Here is an 18594-nt window from a genome sequence, read left to right as displayed (position 1 = left end):
GCAGACAATGAAATACAATAATTAACACATCCACACGGAAATGAAATAATTAAGCAAAACACATCAACAAGCAGGCATCAGCGTAAAGCAATTAAATAGACACATCCATTGAAATGAAACACAGGAGACAGCATCCAAATAAAGCCATGCTACAATCAGATGAGCAGACATACATCCTAACAATTAGCAATTAAAGAGCCGGACAAAGACACACACGTGTATCGACACACACACACAATGAACGGCTCCGCCGTCTTAGTTAATTGGCTGAGGCGGGTGCGCCACGCTCCACACGGCGAGTGATTAAACCCGAGCCTCACGCATCTGTGGCTCTAATTGAGTCGCGACAGAGCCAGGGAAACACGTTGATCGAGTGGCGAGAAACACAATGTCGTCGTGCAAATTCCACATTTCGCACGAGGGCGCCAAGTCCGTCTTGAGAGAGAGACGCCGCACGCACGGACATCATCATCCATGATCAATCCACTGCTGGATGAAGGACCCACAGCGGTTTTGTTTTGTTTTTTGCTTGGCTCTGTGTGATCGAGTATGACGATCGTGCAACATCGATATTGTGCCGTGGGATGTAAAAGCTCGAGACGCTCTGGCACTCTGGCCTGTCTGACCCTGGCTCAACATTCTCAGCCTGCGTGGCCGCACAAACTCAGCCTAATTAAATGTTTGGAATTCGGCGGCGGTGGTGGTGTTGTGACTGGTCACGCTGCTCAGCGAAGAAGGATACCAGGCATTAACAATTCACGTTTCCGCAACCGCTTCAACACCTGAAGGTGCCCACAGACAGTGCGTGGTGAAATGCTCAACACGCGGGCGGGCCCGAACCTGGAAAACCACGCGGGTATCCAACTGTTTCACCCTCACGAACGTTGCCTGCATTATTAACGCCCTCCAACTAAAGTTCAAAGCGTTAATGCATTAGCTATGTCCGCAGGGCGGGTGCAACGGCTAACTCTTTGTGAACACGATTAATACAGCTTTAGTAGAAAGTTGTGTTGCTCTTCGGAACGTGCCCGTGGAGAAAGACGGATGGTTTGATCAAAATGTTGAACAAAACCCAAAGGACACAGAAATCTGCGTCAACCACCACCAGGCAGCAATTTGCGTCGGTCATGAAATTGCGGTGGCGTGAGAACTCTGGGAGGACACGGGACGGATCCGTCACGACTCCGCTATGGTGAAGGGCACGTTCATTAAACACATCAAGTCCAGAAGATCGGCTGCGTGTGTTCCCTGTGTTTGTGACAATGTTTGCATGTGTGTCTGTGTGTGTGTGTCTGTGTTGGGCGTGGTGCTGGCCACCCACCCCCGGTGTGCCGTTCCAGCCTTCACAGGTGCTCGCTAACAGCACTTGCCCCAACAGTCTGTTTAAGGTTATACCGTGGGGTCTTTGTGTCTGTGCGCTGGCGTGGAGCAGTAGTGCGCCGGCAACCCGAGTTCGATTCCCGCCCATGGCCAACACCAGTGACGAATATCTGAACCTGTCAAGGGTTTCCCGTAGGTCGACTCAGCCTCAAATGAGTACCTGGTGCGGTGTGTAAACATCGCCACTGGCCTGGTGCTGGCCATCCACGCTGCACAGGTGCTCGCTCACAGCTCTTGCCCCCAACAGTCTCTTGAGACTATTCACGGGGGGAGGTTGTTACGTAACTACACACGCATTCCCTTGCGTAAAATGTCGTGGGGGGATTGGAATGAGGACAAATCTTGGCCTATGCAATTTGGATAATAATTGTTTAATTGTGCAAAAGCCGGTTGAAACTCGGGGGCCCCTGGAGATGAAAACCAGCGCTTTGTGCAGATTAAAGTAAAATACTCCAAAGGACAATCCATGTTGGAAAGCATTCCACTATTCATGCATGTGAATGATTTTATTTCTTTTTACATTTTTGCAGGGGGAAAAGATGGAGATGAGTTCTCACGTTATGCAATCTATGTAGAACAAGAGGGAGTCCATAGCAGTGATATAACAGTCGACGAGTCCCAGTAAAAAAAAACAAAAAACTTTCAAGTTTCACCTCCCATTTTGTCGACAACCTCGAACGATGATTGTACATCACCATTAAATAACAGTAACAGTATACTCACGGATTAAAAAAATATTTATTTAAAATCAAGTTCATACAATTCATGTATTTTTACATTGCTTTCTGCACGCTGAATGTTTAACGGAGTCAGTGTTACAGTAGCTAGCAAAGTAATTAGAGGCAATATGTACGTGCCCTTGATTGCGACCTCGGCGTTAATCCGTCACGGTATTATTAGGTAATATGACGTTGTTGGTGGATTTTAATTGCGAGCTGTAATGGTTATAGATAGCCGTACAAATTAGTTTCTTTAAAGACACTCTACTCTTGCCGATATGTATCAAAGTATTTATTTATTATACATGAATACGCGTTATCGTGATGTTTTGAAAAATTATTGTAAACACTGCTGGTTACCTGGGGGCTGTACATCAATTATTAAACCAAATAATCCCTCTCTATGGCATCCAGCCAAGGCTGGCAAGTCCTTGCCAAAATGTATGTTTCCCCAATTTTTTGCTTACATTTTTTATTTCAAACGTTCCGATCTCGCGCCGGCAGCCTTCATCCCGGGCCCAGTGGGCCACAGCGGAATGAGGCACGATGGCCACAGTGGCATCGGTGACTTCTTCTGAGGCTTGGCTCAGGCTCATAACCAACTTTTAAACGGCAAATTGCACGTTCGAGTAAAATCGCGTCGTTACCAACGGCATGGCTTGTCAGACGACCTCTGGCCCCTTTAGGTTTGCGACCGTTCATGAGACCCCTGCACTGTTTGTGTCAACGAATTACAAATAAAGTGTGTTGTGTCTACGATGGTCGTAGGTTCGTGGGCGATGACGATGCCTTGGGGTGGCCTTCATCCAGCGGTAGATTGAACCTGGCTGATGATGATAATGGCCTTGAGTCCGTTACGAAACCAGATGCTGAAATGTCTCAAGAATGACCCGACAGAGCATTACCCTTGAGACTCACTGTGTTGTTTTTCTTCACAATTCACAGTCTCTCGTGGCCATGCAATGAATGGAAGTGAGTGTTTAGCTCACTTTGAAACGAACCCGGTGACCTGATGACCCGGGTTCGATTCTCGCTCATGGCCAACATCGATGACCAATATCTGAACCAATATATGCGCCTCCCCTAGGTTGACTCAGCCTTCAATGGTGCGTCATGTAAATAGCACCACTGTTGAGATAAAGGTGGTCAGGCGTGGTGTTGGCGACTCCCCACCGCGTGTGCCCCGCCGGCCTTCATAGAGGTCCTCACTGACAGCACCTAGACTCGCCCTTGCCTGCGTGACAGCTCGATGTTTCTGTGCACGATTCACTCAGAGAGGGCGGTGCCGTTTGTGAGTGAGAAACGGAGCCAACTGCGGGACAGGAGATGTTATTCTTCTGAATGTTTGCCACAGTGATTATCTCCGTTTTTGGCTGCATTGTGTGCATCAACACCAGAGGAACGATCTGCTTGCTGCAATGTAAAAAAAGTAAAATAAAAATAAAATAAAAATCACGACGTTTCGGAGGCAACACAAGCTTCCGTCTTCAGATGGAACCGTCACAGCACGATAGCTGTATCAAGTGCTTCAGTTGCTGATAGCTGTATCACTTGATACAGCTATGTATCACTTGATACAGCTATCGTGCTGTGACGGTTCCACCTGAAGACGGAAGCTTGTGTTGCCTCCGAAACGTCGTGATTTTAATTTACTTTTATTAATAAAAACATTTTACCTACGTGACTTTACCGAAAAACCCTAAGAATATGAATCCTTGCAGTCACGAAAGCTTCGAATCTAGAATTGCTGCACTGTGTTGAGACGAGGTATTAGCGGGAGTGTTCGACGTTGACCGTACTGTGAGAAGTACGTTGTTTGGGTCGGGGGTTCGCGTTTAATCTTTACTTGCATGCAACGTTTAATTTAGTCATTTATATATACATAGGCTTGTGTGCAAATTTTATTATTTATTCCGCAAATTTCCCCGAGGGGTTTTTCAGTTCGTTCCCCACTGATTTGGACCCGTCGCGGTCGATATGTATGCAGACGGTACATTTACGTGCAACACATTTACAGGTATTCGTTGTTTTTCAATGCTCTGTGTCTTTGGTCACCGCTCCGTCATTCCCCGCAAGCATTCCAAATGTACCTTGTGCGGTATACATGCCGCAGTGTGCGCTCCCATTAAACGGCCCCCACCAGTTGAACCGCTGCTCTCGCCTAAGCCAGATTTCCCGAAGTGTCCAAGGTCAGACAAGAGCGGTCTCCGACTCACAACACCACTGGGTGGCGCTTACCGTTGCTGGCCACCACAACTCCTAATTCATTACCCTGGCGATTAATGTTGGATTTGGAGGAAATGAGGCAAGCGCATCTGTTTCAACAAAAGGCGCATTCATTTCTGGTGTTGAAGGGGGTCTGCGTTAACACGTGCATCGTTTTCTTCGTAACAAAACGAAATGAAAAACGACTACATGCAACGGCTAGTACGTTGGAAAATGCTCAAAAAAACTGCATGCGCAAATGTCATAATGGGACCCCATCCAATTAGAATGCTCAGGAAAGGAACAACATGATTTGAATGAGCTTACACACTGCATGCTAATGCACACGTACTGCAGTTCTGGAGGGGGTGTGTGGGCGGGGGGCAACACAACTTGTGGTATCCTCTATCCCTCGGAGTCCTTCACTCAGTCAGTGTGTGTTTGGCTGACCTCCAGCGATTTCATTTCTAGCGCCATGGGCAGCGATATCCTGACCGCTGCAACAGAAATAGGCTGACGAACGAATTTCACGGGAAATGGCAGCAGCCGGAGATCATCGCACTTGCTCACTTTCACCAGCGCGGGATTTTATTTTGTTGCTTTTCCCAACGTTGCTTGGGCAGCGCTCGAGTCAATCCTCAGAGCAATTCCCCCCGCTGCTTTTGAATCATCGGAGACCCCCGGCAGCGCAGAACTCATCCTCATTGACGTAATTTGTTTTGCTTGGGAGATCACGGGGGTCATTTGCTTCAGTTGCTGGAGATGGGGGCGGGGGGGGCTCCTCGTGACGGGAGAACAATCGTGGTCATGCCTACACAAAATACGTGTCACCTGAGAACAATCATGCAGGGCTGATTTATCTGGGTCACGAGCTTTTTTAGGGGGGGGGGGGGACTTGAATCCGGAATACTTTTTATATATATATAGGCTGGGTGATGTGGTTAATGCTGTTCTGAAATCAACGGTCAAAGTTGGTAGCCTGAGGGTTCCAATCCCCTTCAGGGGTGCTGTTGAGCACAATGAACCGGTAAATGCGGTGTCGAGGAGATTGTCCACGCGGCGGGCGACAACGATGGCTCTGCGCCGGGTTTGGAAGCAGCGCCACGGAGACTCGGAGACTCCAGCGGGCTGGGTTGCTGCGTCGGAATGGTGGTGGTGATGGCGCTGGTGAGTGCAATAATGACACTCAATGATTACGACTATTGGGAGGCCTTTCATGAGCAGTGGCGTGAGAAAGCAATTGCAGGGCTATGCTGTGCCTATGTTTTTTGAACACTTATCAAAAGAGCGTGCATTTTACTCCTTTATCTCAGTATGCCATTCACAGAAAGGCATTTAAGGTACGAAGATATTGGCATTAGCTAATGATGAAATCGTATTTATTGGCTTTATATTATCATCATCATCATCCATGGCATATTCACTGCTTGATAAAAGCCACCACAATCTGCTGCCACCTCTTATGATTCTGTGATGTAATAATCCACCAAGCATCTGCACAAGAGCTGATGCTATTGCTCCATCTCTTCATTACATGTCCTATCACACACCTTCAATTCCTTGACTGCACTTCCATTAATATTTTATTGACCATCTCTCCTAGCAACGTGTCCTGCCCAAGCCCACACCGATGTTTCAGTTCGAAAAAAAATAAAGTGTGCATGAAGAGTATTGCAGGAGTAATAGTGAAATAACTTTGACTATATTTTAAGAATGTTACTCGAATTCCAGGTTTCACCAGTGTTTTGTTGCGGCTTTTCTTGAATGATACAGTGCAAGGTTTTATGGAAAGAAAAATAAACCATTCAATCAGTCTTGATATGAATGTGTTAAACATAGCTTAATATCTTAATGGCCAAAGTCAAAGATGGCCTCGTTTGTAACCACCTCTTTAATCGATCATAACATATAGATAGCACACCATAAAATATTAACAGTAGCAAATAAAAAATACAAGGGCATGTTTTCTGAAGAAGAAAAAAAATCGCTGAAATTAGATTATACACTGCAAGAAAACAGCTTGCATAAAATAATTCTACGTAATAATTTAATGTAATAATACTACCGCGTCGCATTTTATAATCCGCGTACCTGTTTCTTGTCAACTACGAACACTTTCACTCAACTAAAATAAACAACACGTTACTCGGGGAAATGCCTCTCGCTTCATCGTCAGCGATGGTCATTGGTAGGTATGGTGCAAAAGAAGTTCACCATACATCCACCGCAGGATGAAGGTTTCTCCAAGCCATCACCACCGCTCACGATTATGTGATGTAACAATGCAGCTACCCCCCGTATACAAACTCATTTCATTGCTCCATCTCGTCGGTGGGTGTCCGCCGTGTCTTTAATGCGACGTTCATCTGTTGTGTTTTCTAACAGTGCATGGAAAAGCTTATCAACCAGAGCAGTTCTAGGGCAAGTCAAAATAGCGAGGCAATTTCACTTTTGAAACGCAGTGTGTGCACAAACCGATCTTAACGTCGGCTTCCCATAGAAGATAGACTGTTTATTCCTTGGGAATAAATGACACGAAAATTTATTTTCAAAACAGATGCAATGTCACAAGTACTTTTTGTTAAGGCCCTTTAAAGTAGTGAAAATTCTTACAAGCTCAAACAGCCCCGTAAAATGTATTTATATTACTGCACAAAGATAGTGTAATAAATTCATGGATACATACGAGTGCCTATTACATAAACACACTCCAAGAGTCTAAATTTTAATATTTATATAACGGTGCATTGACCATAAATACACGCCGTCTGATTCACGTGAACGTTAAAGACCCTCTGGGAAGTCCTTTGAAAAGGGTAGGGCCATGTGTTCCGGCGTCATGGTCAAAAGTTGATCAATCGCTCTCGAATTTCTTAATTCAGAAAATCCACGTAGCAGCATCGCCCTTGACTGGCGAACGCGATGCCTGCTAGTGGACTGGTGCTACATCCACCGTATGTCTTTCAAGGAGACCTGCTATCAGGGACCCCTTTGCAACAGCTTTACAATTTGCATTTCCTCGACTTTAGATCCTAAAGATATCTAGGCTTCCACACTAAAACTAACTAAACTTGTTTTTGTATTTTACCCGGGTAAGGCTCACTGAGCTACATAGCTCTTTTTCAGAAGCGATGTGGCTACGAATGAGAGCTCAACGAAGTGGCTTATCAAGTGGAGATGTATAGCAGCCAAATATTCCAAACACACGCGAAAGATGTAGATTCAAATGTACTTGTTAATGTGAGGATTAGATGCTGAATTATGATTACATTGAGTGAACAATTACTGAGCCATTTCACTCGATCAATAACACAGACGCTCATAAATATTATGCAGGTCGTCCGGAGTTTGCAGAGACGTATTGATATGCGAAAAAAACACGTGACATGGCAGATTGATGCTTGCTTTATTGGCGCGTCAATTACAAATTACATAAAACCACAACAAACATTGCAGTTGACAGTCTATAGACATAGTGAATAGGTAAATAAAAAAAATCGAGAGGATGATGATGATGATGCATCATGAATATCTCAGCTCAACGTCGGGGTCTGCTTTACTCTCTTGCGACTGATGCACGAGGTGTCCGCTTAAAGGTGGCGTGACGTGCAATAAACTTGAAACATTGCAGAGTAAAATGAGATCATCGAATGAAAACAAAGGACGTCACAAAAAGGGACACTCTGAAACACCTCAACCGCCCTACAAATTCTGTGCATTTCGTAAAAAGTGCAAAAACAAACTTATATTTTGCTTTCAATCCGAACACGGTTATGCTTTTTCGAAGGTGACGTCATTATTTACTGCGCAAATTTGTGAAATAAAGGTCACAATGCGTAAGCTAAATAGGCAATAAGTTATATCAGTTTTTTTTATCTCCAACACAAATTGAATCTTCATTTTTATAAATAATATCAGCAACCAAATTACTCTATTAATTTACGATAGGACATTTGTTTTCGAGGTGGCTGGGTGGCTCAGAGACCAGCATTGAGTCAGCACTGCCGAGGTTTGGGATTCAAAGCTGAGTAATCACGCAATGATGACACCGGGGTCTGAGGTGCAGTGAGTTTACAGTCTCGGCCCGGTCACCAAGAACCGCACAAGAAAATCACATTAAAGTCAGCCCTGAGAATTAAACACTTCGGGTTTACTGTCACGAGACAGACAATATTATAACAGCAATGACAACGTCATTACAAAGACGGCCACTTCGTCGCGCCCTTTCAGATGCGCTTCTGCAGCCGTCTGGAATACTCTTCCCTTCTGATATTACGTCACTGGAGCTGTGCACTTTGAAATGTATATTGAAACAAATTTCTTCAGAACTACTTTTTTCCTGTTTAGTTTGTTGTCCTTCCACCGCACCTCCTATGAGTATGGTTGGCTACGTACGGTGCGAAAGAAGTTCAACATACATATGTGGGAAAATGTGACCACCCACTATGTATAGATAAACATGTCAGTATCGATCCCTCTCCGATGAGTGTTTGCAGGCTGTGCCGCGTGTTTTTCCGCGTGATCGCTGCACGGGCTGTCAGCTTCTCCAGGGGCTGTCTTGAAGGAACTACCAGCACGTGGAGTGAAACGGTGGATGTCATTCTAAACAGCACGCGGCACAACAGCAGAAACGCAGGGACCTGTGTAGTCGTGGCCATAGTCTGATATACTGTAAGGCTGTACAATATTTCGAATTAATTCTTCATCTCGGGTCATGATGTTGAAATGCAGTTGGAATCCACCCCCCCCCCCCCCCCACATTGTGCAAGAACGCAGAAGTGTGGTCACCACATCTATGCCTCAAAATAAGGAACGAAACGGTTAAACCTCTCCACAAATCTGGCTGTCGCCTGATGAAGCTAGTTGTAATTCCTGGCGAAACGTCGTACTCAGATTGTAAATGTTGTGGCGTGGCTCTCCAACACACCGGTTAGTGCTGTACTAGTGACGAATTGGCCACGTTCTGTTTATGTGACAACCCTTACTAGTTGGCTGTGCCGGGTGGTGGCGGGTTTTAACGACACATTTATATATTTACGCGATCTAACCCAAAAAACTCTATTATGGGTGATATTGGTCGCGAAAGCCTGCTACGTGTTAAACTGGAATATATTGATGAAAAAAAATAACAACAAGAAAAATACATTGATCTCCAGAAAAATCTGATGACTGATGTGATCTGCACACAGGAGTGATATTTTCTTTATAAACACTGAAGAGCAGTGGGACAACACAGGGATGGCACGCACACACACACACATACGCACAAGATCAAATCTTCCCAGAGATTAAACCACACTGGGCCTTTGCCTTCATGTGAGCCTTTGGTTCGGTTTTCAATCTTACAACGCATTAGCAGCCGCGTTCAGGTGCAGCCCTGCAGCAGCGCACTCATGCCAGTGCTGGCTGAAGGGCCTCCACTACCAGGAGCTCGAGAGAGCCCCTCCAGTGTGTACTTTAGCCTGCTCTTCCAGGCTGTGGCCAGATATCCTGAAAGAAAGAGAATCAGAATGTGTATTTATACTGGAGGAATCCAAGAAGCTATAAAGCTTTGTGTTTGTTTACAGATGTTCAGTAGGGTCACTGATATCCAGTAAAGATGTGTGAGTACCCACACTTTATCCCACAGTACACAACAAGTCCATGCACACTCCCCAGTGGAGACAAAGGGATGCTAGAAACTCTGACTTTGTTGCAACCTCTAACACATTCCTGCGGAGGGAGCTGGTAGGAACGTTGGGTTGCTCGGTCAATGGCCAGGGTCAACGGCGGCGTGGTGTATTCCGGAAATATGGACGAGTGTGAGGGCGGGCACAAGCCGGCGTGAATAGGTTAAACGTTGAGTTTTATAAGGGCACCACGGGGTGACCAGCCCCTCCCCACCCAGCACCACCCCTCCCACCCCCCACCCAGCCCCACCCTCCCCACCCAGCCCCTCCCCACCCTCCCATCTCCACCCAGCCCCTCCCCACCCAGCCCCTCCCCACCCTCCCCTCCCCACCCAGCCCCTCCCTCCCCACCCAGCCCCTCCCTGCACGACGGACGGACGGACACAATAATCCCCTGTGGGCTGGTGTAACCAGGAGGTTCCTACCAGTAAAACGGTGTCTCGTAAATTGTAACGAGCATCTTTAAAAAAAAATCGTCAAGATAAATTCCAAAGCAAGACGTCACATTTTTACCTTTTATATACAGGGTAAGGAAAACAGAATCCCTTAATTGATGACATCATTACTTTCATTGCTGCACATCGATTACTCCTGCCAATATTTATACTACGCGCAATCTTTATGATAATACGTCAACGTTATATTATTAAAATTAAATGCATTCATTTTTTTTCTGTCTTGATTGGAGTCACGTTAATTTTTTACTCAGTCTAAGCGATACAATATTTATGACTTTTTTAAAATGAAACTTGTGTAAATCTCTTCATACATATTTGTATCCAGTGAAACGAAATAATTTGATTGGCGACAATATTTCACATTTCACATCCCTTCATTGTTAATATAACACATGCGATGCAATTGTTGCTCAATGACATATGTTACATGAGTTACATGTGTTACATATGTTACATGAGTAATTCATGATATGTTCATAATAGCCAGTCATTTCTGATTTACCGCGTGGCATATTTATAGCATTGCAGAAGTTGCTGTACAAGCCTTAACATTCATAATTGGAAGAAATGAGTGCTGTCTACCATTGCTACTATCTTTAAAATCAATCAGTATGTTCAATATGTTCTCTGCATTTCTAAAAGTGTTTATGGCCTTTAATATTTTAATTCTTTTTTAATCTCATTTAAAGAATCGGATAAGACGTTGGGCGTGTTGTTTAACTTAGAAAAGTGCGATTAATAGTTTGAGCAATCAAACATAAAACTTCCAAATCAGCATGAAAACTCATAACATAAACAGCTCGTTAAACTTTTTCACGATGTCATAATATTTAATGCGCAATGGTCTCAGTAGGATCCGATATCATCTCTCAACCTAATTACATAATGGAACACTGCATTAATTTAAGGCGGCTTAAAGTGACAGACTCGATATTTGCACAGGTAAATTAATATTCTTATTATTTTTCAAAAGTGAACGTTTCACATTTATCCTTGCCCACGTGACATTTTCCCTCGTGGTTCCAAAATGGGCGTAACTTCACCATATTTTAGAATTTAATCTCACACTTCTTAGGCCAATTTGTAAGACGGCACAGATTACGAAGTTTAATAATAATAAAAAAATTGTGAAAACAAGTGGGATTTATTTTTACGCGAAAAAAAATACTCAATCTCAAACTTTATACGCAGTCCCTGCATTGAACTTGTGATTTGATTACATTTTATTGGTTATAATTTTGCCATTTAAAAGTCTATTTTGCACTACGTGTATATTTTGCAAAGTAAAAACTTCACTACATTGCTGATATTTAATTTTATACGCGTAATATTTCATTGCAATAATGACTACTAAAACTAATTTCAGTCGCTATGTCATAAAAATTCAATATTTTTTTGTAAGTATTCAAAAAGAACTTTTAATGGAATTTGCTTGACACATTCCTTTCTTGAAAACACTCAATTACAGCAGCTCAAATTGTGCTTAAGGCATTCTCGATTTGAATTGTGCTTAAAGTATAAGGGTATATCGGTAATTATATATAACTATCTGCTTTGCCTGTTCAAGGACGGGTGTATATTGCAGTAAATCTGAAATATTCAATAGAAAAATTGTTCAGCTCATAATGATTAATGAGGGGGGGGGGGGGTGCCCCATGTGGAGTGACGTCACCCGCTAATGGTTATTGGGGAGGGGTGCGGCATGTGGAGTGACGTGCGCCCCTCATGGTTATTGTGGAGAAGTGCGGCATGTGGAGTGACGTCACCCGCTCATGATTATTAATGAGGGGAGGGGTGCAGCATGTGGAGTGCGCGACTTTCTTGTGCGTGAGTGTAAATTTCTACGTGGGCATGAATATTAATGAAGGGGGGGGGGGCTCTTTTGCAGTGACGTCATGTACGGATGTAGTACTGTGCTGTGTAGATTTATTTTTTACCGTCACTTTCTGTAAAGAAACGTCATACTTGAAGCGACTTTGCGTAATAAATTATTTAATTCATCTCGACCTTCCTCTGCGTTAGTGTAAAAATCCACTCACTTATGAATATTAATTATGGGGAGGGGCTCATGTGGAGTGACGTCACGCGGGGGGGTGAGCCTCATGTCGAGTGACGTCACGCGCGGGACAGACGGACTGCTTATCGTAGGTAATACTGGAATTAATATCTATCGATGTTTGGCTTAGTTTTCATCACCACCCCCCTTTCCAAAGCAACTCTGCGGCTTTTAGGACCATGGGAAGATTAATACAATTGATTACTTTTGCGAACTCCCCTAACAAAGACATCCAACATCTGAGGTCATTGAAAATAAATAATGATAAAAAAAAGTCCAATGCTAGTGTCAGATTAGAATTTCAAAGACTCGAAAAAGTTTTGTTGAAGTGAACTGCAAACTCATCTTTTTTCACTCGACCTGTCAGACCCTATTTCCAACCTAGGCGGTCATGTAAATGTTTCATGTCAGCCAATACAGCTGATTGTGTTAACGAGCGGAATTGAGTGCAAGGGCTCTCAACACACCAGCCCTCATTACTGGCGCTTGATTTGCGTCGATGTCAAGAAACGCCTGGGAAAGAAAAAAAACGTCACCTGAACGTTTTGAAAAAGAACCTCATTTGTGTGAAATGGCGTTGTCACCTTTTCCCCACCGAAGACCAAAACTCGCAGCTTGCTATGTGGGGGAGCGCGAGGTCTGCCATCATCACACATCGCGTGGTTTACTGCAATAATACCGTTAACCAGATGTCGGTACAACGCAGTTCCTGCTGCCAACCGAACACCGGCGGCCAATACCTGGGCTGTCCGAGTGAAACCTGGACAGGTGGCAACAGATACATTGCAATTACCTACGATAATCACCCAGAAATGTTTGTCCGTCCCGCGCGTGACGTCACTCCACATGAGGCCCACCCCCTCATTAATAGTCATGAGTGGGTGGATTTTTACACTAACGCAGAGGAAGGTCGAGCTGAATTAAATAATGTATTACGCAAAGTCGTTTCAAATATGACGACGTTTCTTGACAGAAAGTGACGGTAAAGAATAAAGCGACGCAGCCAACTGCTACATCCGCGCGTGACGTCACTGCAAAAGAGCCCCCCCCCCTTCATTAATATTCATGCGCGCGTGGAAATGTACACTAACGCACAAGAAGGTCGCCTACTCCACATGCCGCACCCCTCTCCTCATTAATAATCATGAGCGGGTGACGTCATTCCACATGCCGCACCCCTCCCCAACAACCATTAGCGGGTGACGTCACTCCACATGGGGCAACCCCCCCCCCCCCCTTCATTCATAATCATGAGCTGAACAATTTGAATATTTGAGATTTACTGCAATATTCACCCGTTCTTGGACGAGCAAAAAAGATAGTTTTGCATATCCGCCCCCCCTCAATGGGCCGCCCACACTCAGGGCAGTATTTGGACACAGTGGTGTAGCTGTCATTTCCTACAAATGTTCTCAAATCTGACCTTTTCACACGCAGTTGTGCACTCTTAATCTTGCCGGCATCTGCATATGTAAATGACCACCTTCGTTACGCTCAGGGGCGACTCACACTGCTTCTCCATCAACGTAGGGCGCGTTTGTAACACGCGACTCCCCGTCCCCACGTGGACCCTATCCAGAACTCTGCACGCTGTCCGGCTGGCCCATAGGCCCGTTCAATGCTCGGCCACTCGCTCGCTCCGCGTGCACCCGGCGACTCTGGCGACCCTCCCGCGCTCCTCGTGCTCTCGCCCGGGGCCCCGTGAGTGCCGCCAACCTCCCCAGCCTGGCTCTGCCTCCCTCCTCCACGTCGTCACGGCGGCCTCGCGTCACTTGGGTTGGCCCCCTCCACCTTCGCTCGCTCCGTTGTTGGTGGAGAACGACTACCTCCAACTGCCCAGTCGTGTTCTTTGCGAGCCTCGTCGACAGAGGTGGATCTTGACACCACCGGTGCCAAGTCATCGGAAAGTCCAGTGGGTTCCAAATATCCCTGTACCATATCAGCCCATCTCCTCTCAAACCCATTCCGCACCTGTTTAGCCTCCTTCTGTGTGGCTAAATAGAAGCTGCTTGGGCATTGGCTGAGCACAGTCAACCACGCACACACGCTAATATGCGTAAGATTTGCTCTGCCCTGCACAACAATGGTCCTGAATTGGAGGTCTGAGCCAAAGATGGCAAACAAAACACGTATTCCTGTCAACGACTGTCGGAGTGATGGCCAAAGTAACTTCTTGGATATGTGTAGTGACTGACTCGGAGACACTAAGAGTATGAGGCACGCTGTTTATTAAACGGACTTAATGGGTAACACTTTGGTAACTACGGCTCCCAGTCAGGACGGCTGGTAGACTGCCTGACTGGCGATGCCGAGACGGTGAAGACGGCGACGCCGAGATGGTGAAGACTCCAGCAACAGCATGACGGGGATCCCACTCCACACGACAGCCCCGAGCTTTCCTCCCAGAGCCCCTCTTATACTGTCAGCATGGCCTGGCTCAGCTCCTGGCCACGCCCCCTTCTGGAATCTACTAGCGGGTTCTCGATGTGCCCCTTCCGTGACCCTTCCCCTACATCCCTCTCTGGTATATCACGTGGCCTGCTGTCAGTCAGGGCTGCTGTAGCTGCAGATCCCCTTCGCTGCCAGCAGCCAGCGCTATGCTGCTAAGTGACCGATTCTATGTCACTACACACGTATGTAGAAGCATTTATTCAGTCGCACAGCCAGGGCTTACATTTTTCATGGGGAAGGGGGAGGAATATATATATTCTGAAGCTCAGCCCTGCACATCTCCAGCTGAAAGTGAGGCCTGTGCACAGTTTTTTTTGTGGATCTGCTGAGATTGCAAAGCAGGTGTCACTATAAAATTATTAGGGTAGCATTATTATTATTATATTTCATAGAATCAATCTGGCTTGCACATCCTGTGCTCACACATTTGTCGCAGTGGACATGTTTGCAGTAACATGTGGTTTACTGCTTTTATCTACATATAAATCAACTCCTTCATCTGCTGAACAGATTGTTAATACTTTTCTTTCCTTAATCAAGGGAACATTTAACATTAAAGAAAAAAGTAATATAATCGCACATGTGCTCATTTTATGCTATATTCCTCAACCAATCAGGTAAAATGTGCTGCTATCTTTTGTTTTGCATGGCCATTGATGTGTTTTAGTGTGTCTGTGTTTGTGTGTTTGAGTGTCTGTGTGTGTGTTTGTCTGGCTCTATTTGCATGCGGAAGAGCGCGCGTGCACGTGTTACATGGGATTACGATTGCTGAATTTAAATAACTTTCATTAGAATGTTGTTTTCATCGCCCTCATTAGAGCATAGTTAAATGCAGCTCATTGAGTGGCTTTCCACTAAGATATCTGTTTCCGTGTGTCTGTGCCACACACACACACACACGTGCACGTTCTGAAAAGATGCAGCAGGACGGTGGATTTGTGTCAGTCCAGAAATATCATCCCCATTGATAAACGCCACTGATGGGAGTGCTTGACAATGCTCTCTCGCGGCTCCAAGACATAATCAAACAAAGCAAAAGCGTAGGGCCCCAAAGTATAACTCAAGAGGCCTCAGATTCCTGATAAAAAAATACGTGTGCATCAAATATCAGCTCAAACCCAGTTCCTTATTTAGGTTAAGTTAAACTGATCAGTCTGATAAGGCTATTAGAATAACGTTTGACGTAATTACCTTCCACACAACTGCGATATAATTAATTTGCTCCGCACAGGGACAGCTGTCATCACGGCTCTCCATAAGCGCCAAAAGCACACTCGTCATTATGATTATTGCAATCTAATTACGTATTTTGTCCAGAATAGAATGTGTTTGTAGTTGTGCGATTCACCCAAAGGTTATTTCTGCTGAGAGACCCTGGCAATGGGCTGGCTCGTCTACCTGGGAACACTCCACCTGTGCATGGGAAGGCTGCAAAATTACTGGCAGGGCGTGAACGGCGGCTTCCGTTCTTCTTTTTGTACGCCAAGATGGAAAAACAACAGTTGTTTTTAAAACGTGTTGCAGGTGAATGCTACGGTTTTTTTTGTGTTCAACCATTCCGAGGCGGGCAGCAGTGGTCGCTGCACCGTGCATCTCAGCGACGCCGCCACGATGTTGCGCGGTCGACGGTCCGCACTCCGCCGCGGGCGCTTCGAGGCGATGATCCTGCCATCTTCCCGTCTTGTGGAAAGGCGCGTGGTCCCGTGCCGCGTGGGAGAGCTCGGTCGTATTGCCGCGACGTCGACGTAGCCGCCCACGATTTCCCTGCAGCAAAGTGCCGACGTTTGTTTACTTTCGCCACTCAGGTTTCCCGTGTGCAGGTATGCTCTGACAACTGTTGAGAAGCGATGGATGTGTCCGTGTGTACCTGAGAGTCCTTAGTCATCTCGGACATCTCGGTCAGTCGACCCGTGGCACCTGCTGGGTCTGCCCCGTGACCTCCTGTCAGCGGGCGTTCGACACTTCACGTGGCCTCAAGGTGCACTTGGCCTGGCACAAGCGTCGTGGTGACGTCACCGCCACTTAGTGGCGAATTGCGGTTGTTGTCCTTGGTGTGACTTGCGCTGATTTGACAGCGGGCCCGATCTCACTCACGTCTGATTTTTCGGCTGTGCGTCCCAATCGACATGAATATTCAATTATGATGTGGGTTTTTTTTCTTTCCTGAATGTACCCCGTTAATGAGAAGAGAGCGCGCAAAGGTCACGCTGTGTTTGTGCAATGTCTAATGTGGCGATAATAAATGCGTGCCAGGTCCTACACCGGTGCGATTAAAATGTAAAAATGAAATAATGCTCACTTCGCTGCTGCTTGAGCCGTAATTAACACGTTCCTGCGCGTATTGATACGTTGATTTAATCGGTTAAATATTTTCTTCAAATGTCCGCTCATTTCTTAATACGGTATCATTGACGTACAAGCGACTTATGCACGTCGACGATGGGAATCACATTTGATTTGTGACAAACATTTCTAAAATATCTCCCGGGCGCTAAAATACACGGAAAAACATACACAAATACCCCAATCTCATCTGCACATATCATGAGTGCAAAGCAGTCAACACTCCCCGTGACCTTTTACAGAATTCTACTGCTGAAAGGTTTCCTTTATAATGAATGCCAAAGGCCTATTTATGCACATTCAGTTCAGTGATGTCTACATTGCTTATCAGACAGATTGTACAGAAAAGATCACAACAGCATTGATCTTGGGGTTTTTTGTTGTTGTAATTTCGCCAAGGGAGCAAGAGGCTAGAGAAAGGGCTATAGCCGCAGCGTATAAATTCTAGCGATTCGCTTTGCGCAACCCGTACGCATGTCGCAGTGCTGCTGCGTCTGTGTGCCAACAAATATTCTCTTGCCAAGACCGACTGCACGTAAATATGTTCTCATTTGTGTAGTGAAACAACGCCACTTAAAGCATAGGCATCTGTGTGCAGCGGCTCATCTGTAAAACATCTGAGTCTCAGTCTTTCAGAGAGTATGCTGCCAACTAAGAACAAATGTATTCTGGTGCTAAATATTTAAATAAGAATTTCACATGATTTTTTGGGATGTATATTTTTTTAAAGAATATATATATCACTCCATTAAGATGTTGCCCAGTTATCATAACCAGCCATGGTGAATCCACGATTGGGTGGAGGATTCCCAAAGCTACAACTGTCCTCCACAGCTCTGCGATGCAACAATCCACCAGCGCTTGAACCCGAGCTGATTTCGTCCCCCGCATCCCCTCGGATGCCTTCCGTTCCTTGACTGCCTACGCCATCGATATCCTTGACCATCCTGCCATCGTCACTTCAAACCACGATGCGTCCTGCCCAAGCCCACGTAATTTTGTTTTAAACAATTCGATGTATGTAATGAACCCGGACATTAACTGTAATCCATGCGCTCCGCTTTCTGTCTCTCACTGCAGTTCCATGCTGACGCTGATGCATTTAAACCAAAATGCAACAAACATTTTGGAAACATCCTTTCAAAGCTCGTTCGTTCGTTTGTCAATCCGCTTGTCCTGGTGGGGATCGCGGCGGCAACATGTCGAGTGTGGTGGTTCAGACCTCCTTGTCCCTGACAACGGACTCCTCCTGGAGAATTCCCAGGCGTTCCCAGGCCAACCGAGCGACGTCGTCCTGGGTCGAATAAGTATAG

The 18594-nt window shown here is 45.6% G+C and overlaps 1 protein-coding gene across 1 annotated transcript in view; it reads right to left on the bottom strand.

Moving 5' to 3' along the window:
* DNMBP (dynamin binding protein) overlaps positions 1-18594 on the bottom strand; it is a 348547-nt gene that overhangs the window by 310691 nt on the left and 19262 nt on the right. The window lies entirely within an intron of this gene.

The sequence above is a fragment of the Lampetra fluviatilis genome, chromosome 2 (assembly GCF_964198595.1).
Source record: "Lampetra fluviatilis chromosome 2, kcLamFluv1.1, whole genome shotgun sequence".
Lineage (NCBI taxonomy): Eukaryota > Metazoa > Chordata > Hyperoartia > Petromyzontiformes > Petromyzontidae > Lampetra > Lampetra fluviatilis.
Note: the sequence above shows the minus strand (reverse complement) of the source record. Positions and strands in the feature narration are given on the sequence as shown.